At 35.0% G+C, this 8,352-nt stretch overlaps 1 pseudogene; it reads left to right on the top strand.

Annotated features, from left to right (window-relative positions):
• Positions 1-587: 587 nt before the first annotated feature.
• On the top strand, positions 588-7,565 carry LOC140802489 (uncharacterized; annotated as a pseudogene).
• Positions 7,566-8,352: the final 787 nt, after the last annotated feature.

The raw sequence follows: 8,352 nt of genomic DNA, 5'->3' as shown, positions 1-8,352 counted from the left end.
ATTTTTCTAGGTTTAAAAGATACTATTTTCTTTAAAAAATATATTTGTTACCTTTTAGAAAATACATTTGCAATAAATTGAGAAACTAAATAAAGAAGGGGAATTTGGTAGGAAAATTGAGAAACTAAATAAATTTGCAATAGAAACATTAAATAGAAAATATACTGCTGTATCAAACTTATCTCTGTTTTAAATTAATCCCACTTTTCTTTAATAAAAAATTATCTCGAGTTTATCATAAATCATAGTTTAGGAAGTCTAAATATAATTTAGCTATAATAATATATTTGTTAAGAGGGAGAAGAAAAATAAAACTATCTTGCAAAGAATGGAATTGGATAAAAGAAGCAAAAATAGAGATGAATGGAGGAAAAATTTCATCATATCCAACACAAATAGTTAGAACTAGAGGGTGGTTCCTGTCAATTTGTATGCCTAGGATATTTCACAGTTTATAATATAATGAAAAGGAAGGGGCCAATCTGCGAATATGTCAAATTGAGGAGGTCTTTTACAATAAGGTTAACATGCAGGTAGTAAGATGCAAAAAGGAAAACTCGAAATATCCAACTTTAATATAATCTCGATATACCTCCAGTGTCCACTGCTGGACTTCGAGCTCTGCTTATCTCCTCTCCGAGCACCGGAAAATGTCGGTGGCGATCTTCCCGCCGGCTCTCGTCACGGCCCGGTTGGCCACCTCCACCCGTCGAACTCCACCTTCCACCTCTAAACCTCCGAATAGACCGTATAAGAACCCTAATCCAATCTCCCAACCCCTCTCCTCCTCTAACAGTGCCCCTCTCGAATGCCAACACTTCGAATCGTAAGCCTGCTCTCTCCCCCTCTCACTGTTGGAATTTTTTTGAATTTTTTTTCATGTTTTGTTTTTTCTTATATGTTGTTTGTAGCTGCTCGGGTTGCACCCACGAGTGGAATCTGGATCGTCCGCATGTGCTACAAGAAGTAAGCAAGTTCTTTGACGACCATGGCGTCGCGGATTTCACCTTTGATAGTGGGAGATTGGTAGGTATTGCAATTAGCTCGTATATCTTGAATAAAGTATTAATCTTGAATTTTGTTTCTGCTTCAATGCGTTTGTGGTGGGACGAGAGTTTTCACGCGGTCCCCCATTGGGAAGTCAAAGTTAGAAAGTTATATTGGAAGATTTTCAGAATAATGCTTGTGGGTTGGAAAATCTAGGAGCTTTAGGAAATTGAAATTGAAGTGAAAGAGTTAAATGTCTGAATAAAAGAATGCGAGCTAAATAGGAGGCTATATACCAGCAGAGTTTGGAATAAATTGAGAAAATCTTCCAAGCAATGATTTTCTGTCATTATATGGTGAAAATTGAGGCTTGGTAACCTGCTTTCCGTGTGAAGGTAAGAATTTTTTTGGTTTCAGTTTCCTTCATGATGTACTTTACTAGGAATAGATATATGTTTGAGCTTTCCTTTCTTGATCATTAGTTATGAAATGAAGGACCGTGGAATCCTGTATAAGTTTGACACTAAAAGAAGAACAGAGTAAATTGTTTCATTATGCTACTGCTTTGCGACTAAGGAAGATATTCACAAGACCATGGTTGGAGGAATTACAAGTATGTTTCTCGATGCTTGGGATGTAATTATAAGACCACATAAAGAGAGGGATGTGCAATCTAAGGATATTTTGTGCGTCAAGTAGGTGACCGTTTTGGAGGTTCTTGAAGTCAAATAAAATCATTTCGTTTGAAGGAAGATGGTTTTAATGAGGAAAATAATTCATTTCATTGTTCAGATATTTGCCAGTCTGTTTTTGTGCTTGTCGTACGTTGCTCAGAGACCTTATTGCTTCCACTTTGATGCCCACAATGACTGAGGATAAAAATTAGTAATATTGAAAAAAGGTGGTTCACAATCCTGCACGAGAAGATGTTTCAGTAAAATGACATCAAAGGACAGCTTTGATGAAGTTATCTTTAATAAGATTTTTTCCTAATTATCTTTCACTTTGTATTCTTCTTCCAATCCATGACCTTTTCAGTGGGAATGGAGATGTCGAGCAAAGCTAGCGGTACGTGGAACACCAGCAAGCCCCTTGATTGGATTATATCAAGAGGGAACACATAACATTGTCGATATTCCTCTATGTAGAGGTTAGGCAGCAACCTTTGTATCTGTCTCTATATAAATTGTTCCAAACTTTTCATTAGTGGTAAATGCCTCATATCTGACTTATAATTTGGCGCAAACATTTTTTTTTTTCATTTCTTATGTAGAAATTTTGTCTTCTCTAGATTTTTTTGGTTAATTGTTTACGAATGCAAATAATTCAACCTCTGATTGTGACTCAAATTTATGCCTTAGTCTATTATATAAGCACGTACTGTTTGCTCATGAGAACTAATATTACTCGAGTTATCATTGATAGAAGTTATTTCCATTCTCTGTTAGCGATGGCCATGCATGCATTGGTATATTTTGACATATTTTTAATAAAATTTCTAGTATATTTAAAGATGTTTTTGGGTCTTCGATACATCATTATTTGGTTTTTTGTTTGAATATATGTATTAAAGTCTACGTTATAGTCTATTTTTGACATATTTTTAATAAAATTTTAGTATATTTAAAGATGTTTTTGGGTATTCAATACATCAATGTTTGGTTTTTTATTTAAATATATGTATTAAAGTCTACATTAGAGTCTTTTATATTCAGATTATTTTTGTAAATAATTGATTTTATTAATGATATAGCAATAATCAAATAGAAATATTATTCAACATATAATATGATTGAATATATTTATTATAATTAATATTTATGGTTGACTACTATATAATATGATTGAAATAGGAAAAACTAAAAAAAATGACTCCACATAGCATATCATGTTTATCACGATAAAAAAAAGGCCTTATAGAATTTATTAGATTTACCACTCTAATGAGTCCATTTCAGATTAATAAAATACATTTGGAACCTCATGCGACCCGCACCAGTCAAGACGGATTAACACGCACCCATGCCGATCCAACAAGGATCGGCATGGGGTGAGCCACTGGCACACCCTGTGCTGATTGGTACTTGCTGTGCCGATGGTGGCGCTCTTTGTGCCAAGTGTTGTGACACTGTTGGCATGACCATTATTGCTCTTCGTATCCCTCTATTGTTTTGAAACGAAGAATCAATGTCATGCAACCAGCTGAGATAAATTAGTTTCTTACAGTTATGCTTCTGTTATACACTTAAAAAAATATAAATCATGTGCAATGAACAACTCTGCAATATTAGTCCAAAGCAATTAGCTCTTTATTAGTTTCTTATAGTTATAATGTTATAAAATTTGCTTCTAGTTATACGAAGTGAATTCATCTTTAACTGTCTTCTCGTGAGAATTTGGTTCTCCAGTCTTTGTTGTATATCATGCCTTTCTAATCCTTATGTTTCTCCTTGTTGGTTCCACAGATTATAATTTATAGAACATACCTATGTAGAGGGTGTTGGCCTGTTGTGGTAGACAGAAATATAAGCTCTGTTATTATCTGGTTGCCATATTGCATCTAAAATCATGATAGCATAGATTTTTCTTTCATAAAGCTCTGAGGTTTTAATCAATGATATGTACCATATGATCAGTTCCTAAGAATTAATAGTTTTTATGAGTATGCTGTTTGCAATAACTGCTTTTTGCAGAATTTGGTTTCTGGAGTACTATATATACTGCAACTACTAATTGTCTTTCTTGGTGCAGCACATCATCCAAGCATCAATACTGCAGTGGATCTCATAAAACAAGGCATGCTCTTGATATGTTCCTCCCAGTAAAGAAGTGTGAACTGATTTCGTTTGTTTATTTATTGGTTTCTGATGCTTCATACTTCTTTTATAGGTATTTCTAAGTTGGATATTCAGCCATTTGACGAAGACTTGGGTACGGGTGAATTGAGATACATACAGGCTAGTACTATTTTTCCACAGCATATGACATTTTATACTTCTAGATGAGTATCATTTGTACTATTGTCTTATTTGCCCTGAGGATTTTCATATCTATTTAGTTTCCATTCATTGTGCCTACTTCATCAAGTAGTTAACATTTATTCACCTTGATAGTTTTAAAAATATCATATCATGCAAACCATGAGATAGTGAGGTGTATGATTCATTTGACAGATATTGAATTGCTGTTTGTCCTAATGCTTCAGATGGCTGTGACAACATACAACACATCCCTTCCTGTTGCAGAACGATACCAGAAAGGTGAGGACAGAAAACAATCTGCTTGTAAATGCTAACTTTATCCCATTGTTGTATAGGGAAAGTGGTTGCGTCAAATGCTAAAGAACCATTATCTGCTTTCCAGGGAAAAAGTACAAATTTCATTGGTTTGGAATTCAAGAAATGAGCATTCCCCAGGTTCTGAGAAGTTGAATGCTTTATCAGATGTAAGTTAGTGAACTACATTTATATATGTTGTATGCTATCTTTTATAACTAATCTCATAACTTGTAAGCCTGCCTATCTTTATTTAAGCACCAGTGGAATAGTCCACTTAAGTAGTTGCCTGATAGATTTATTTACTCTGGCATTCTATTTTGTTGCTTCGCAGTTCTTGTGGAAAGCTGGTGGACCAAGCAGCGGTACCAATCTGATTCATTCAATATGGGCCAACTTTCAAACATCCACGAGCAATGTATGTCAAAGTGTCACTTGAGATCTTTAGAGTAACCTTGACCTTCAGTGCTCATATGAATTGTTGGTGTAAATAAATGTAAATGGTTTTCTGCTGATATCAATACTGCTTATTTCTGACTTAGGTGATATGTATGGTTCATTTTCTTCTGTGTAGCCCAACTGGTTGTGTATTTTGTAGTTTACATTTTTTTTATTTACTTTTCTGTAGCCTAAACAACAGTCAGTATGCACATGGAATATGCTTTGGGAGTTAATTATAATGCCGATTCATATCTTTTCTATCACCTGCAGTTGTGACTAGTAAATTTGCTAACCTTGTAATACTATGCCTGCCTTTGATATGCATTGTAATTTGTAATGCCCTGGTTTTAGAAGTAGATAAAGTGACTTATTTGACTATCATTTTTTTTTCATTTTGGCTGCATTGTGGATAGCTTGGTCTTCTATATTATGTTTAACATCTGAATAAATGAGAAACTTGAGATTTGCACTAAAAATAATTGTAGTTCTATCTTTTTAGTTTTTAATTTCCATAGAAATGTTTTAGTATATAATTATGTTAGAGGTTACCTAGGAGATCCAAATGTTCCTAAAAGTGATGAAGGCATGAGGTGACCGAAGTTTGCAAAGCAGTACATAGAATGATTGAACTTAGATACTCATAAATACTTTCTACCAAAATGGGTCTGAGCACGAGGGATGTACCCAAATATGTTAGTTCCCACATATTTACCTGAGTATGCCACTTCTAGTCTACGTAGGTGCCATGTGTACTACATCAAGTAGAGTTGTCATTAGAGATACAACTTCAATTCATGTAAGTCACTGATAGAGTGAATGATTCTGGTGTCCATAGCTCGAGACATGCAAAGATGTGAATAGTTCATTAGTGGACTGTTCTAGTGAGAAAATTATGAAATATGACATTTTGCTAAGTGTACCTGAAATTGCTCATCATCTTAGCAACTGTTGTCAAATTATATTGCTATCTCCTACAATGGTTTATCTGGACTCATCCAATATAGCATCCACATCACCTAAAACAAACTTGCTCAGTTAAATAAATTTTAATCTCAAACATTTTGGTACATATTTTTGTGAATTTTTTATATTCAAGTTAGAGATAATTTGATTTTTTTATATAATTTTTTAGAACATTTTTATTTGAAAATTTGGACTTCAGAATTTTGAATTTTCTAACGGGATTTTTCAGATCTTTGTTAACTATCTGTATGCTATAAATTATTTCGAATTAAACCCATCTGCTAGGCCAACTTTTAAATTTATCCCTGAGTTTTGAAACAGATAAACTTATCATCTGTTTTGTATTGTGAAGGTCAATGTTTTGTTTCAAAATGATTGATTGGCCCTACTCAACAACCTAGATTAAACCACTTGTCAACCCAGATTAAAATGATAAAATATTTGTATAGTGAAGGTCAACTGTTGTTCACAACCTTGTAACCAGTTTTGCTGATGGAATTCTACTGCATTCATAGATAATCTTTGGAAACAAATGGAGACATCTCCTGGGTGACAGAGATTTCTGGGAACATTTTAGGGAGGCATTGATGTGTCTCTGGATCCATCGAGCTTCGCCAAGCAAACACTCAGGTCTGTTAAAGGGTTTTAGTCAAAGAAAAGGGCATCATTTGCATACATGTTACATACTGCAAATACAGAAAGGAATGGAATGAAACTATTAGGTTATAATACAGCAATAGTGTGTACTTTCTTAATGTACTAAATTTAAAAACAATATAATTGGCAAAAGGTCTATAATCAAGAAGTTGAATTCCAAAATGTAGATTCTGTATCTCTACATGCTTTTGAATGAGGGCTTTCTTAATCTTGCAGGCTTTTAATTCCTTACTACGGAAATTACAAAAGTATGTTCCCCATGGTTCATCTCTTGTCGATTTGTATTCTGGGGCTGGTATTATTGGGTTATCCAGAAGCTGCCACGAGGAAATGTAGGCAAGTACTAAGTTACTTTCTATCTGAGACCATATTATTGCTGATTATTTTCTAGCAACATGAAGTTTCAAACTCTTATCTTCAGGTCAGTGAAATGTGTGGAGATCAACAAGGAGTCAAAAGTATCTTTTGAGAAGTCAGCAAGCCGCTTAAGCCAAGAACACTAGATTGCAGCATCAGTTGGCACAATACAGATGCTTCACTTGTATGTTCCAAACTCAGAAGTATTTGAACACACTTTAAGCTAAATATTTTAGAATGTAAGAGAAATTTGTGCACGTGATTGCAGGAACCTGTTCACTGGCTTGAAGGATCAGATGTTGTTATCGGGGATCCTCCTAGAAAAGGATTGCACCCATCCCTTGTAGATGCCTTTAAGGAATGTCGCTTTGTCTGCTTCCAAGGCAAATAAGGCATCTGGAAGGTGAGCATTTTCTGTTTCGATTCATCACTTGAAAATGCCTATTCTTTTGATTTTCCCTAAATTGCCTTATGCATCCATTGTCTTAATTGAGTTAGTTGCAGAATTATCATATTGGCAAACCAACAAAAGATCAGGACATTGAGTTCTCTAAATGATAACCTTTTTCTTCTGAACTCAGTTCTATCCTAAAGGTGAAAGATGAAAAGAGGCCATGGATTTTATGCAAGGAAGCAGCCGCTCATGTTGACAGCACAACTGTCTGGGAAGATAGTCAAACTTGGCCTGCAACACTTATCTATATTAGTTGTGGATGGAAAGCTTTAAGGAGGTATTATTGGTTAATACATTGTAAAATTAACAATTTAATCACTTTTATTTAGTTTTTATTTGGAAGACTGCTCTAATTAGATTAACTTTTTTGGTTAGAGTATTTCTTATTCTCTTTTGTATAATCCAATCCTTTTAGCTATAACAAACTTTAACAGGATTGCAAGAAACTGCTAGGTAAACAAGGCATGGCACTTGGAAAAAGCTCATGCTTTCAACTTCTTTCCAGGCACTCAGAGGTATGATTTCCATGGACTCATATGGACAGAAAGTTACTTGTGGTTGCTATATAGACCTTTTTTGAGCCATTGTGTGTGTTTTTGACACGTTGAGCTTCATTTCAGCTGCATAAGATGTCCACCATTGTTTAACCCTGTTGCAGAAAGAATTTACTTGTCATGGCCGAATTTCCTTCATCTACCTCTGCCTCACTCTTTCTTTCCCATCTTGAACTCATGGTGGGTAACTCATCTCCACCCTTTGCCTTTTTGCCAATGGAAACATAAGAGGGATGTGCGGAAGAGTCCAGAGGGATGGATGATGGTTCCAGATCATTGGTTGATGGAGATATGTATGGTAGGTGGAAAGGAGGGACATTGGTGGAGAACCTCCCGTAGTTAGCCCCTGATTGAATGATTGAACAAAATAGCGGGGGAATAGAGAGTAGGAAGATGGCAATAAGAGGATTCTTGTCTTCGCTAGTAGAGAAGATGCAAGATTGGGAAATGAGACACCGTTCAACTATAACTAGGGGTGAAAACGGATCGGATACGGATCTGATAGTGTTAACCCATATCCGGATCCGTATTTTTAGTTCTGACACGGATTCGAATACGGATATTAGACTGGGATAGCAAAATTTAAAAAACTATATCCTAACTAAACTGATACCTGGATAATTTCTGGATAGCAGGATCTGGATCTAAACGGATATTGATTAAA

The sequence above is a fragment of the Typha latifolia genome, unplaced genomic scaffold, assembly GCF_019914945.1.
Source record: "Typha latifolia isolate L0001 unplaced genomic scaffold, TyphaL0001v2 contig_22, whole genome shotgun sequence".
NCBI classification, from domain to species: domain Eukaryota; kingdom Viridiplantae; phylum Streptophyta; class Magnoliopsida; order Poales; family Typhaceae; genus Typha; species Typha latifolia.
Note: the sequence above shows the minus strand (reverse complement) of the source record. Positions and strands in the feature narration are given on the sequence as shown.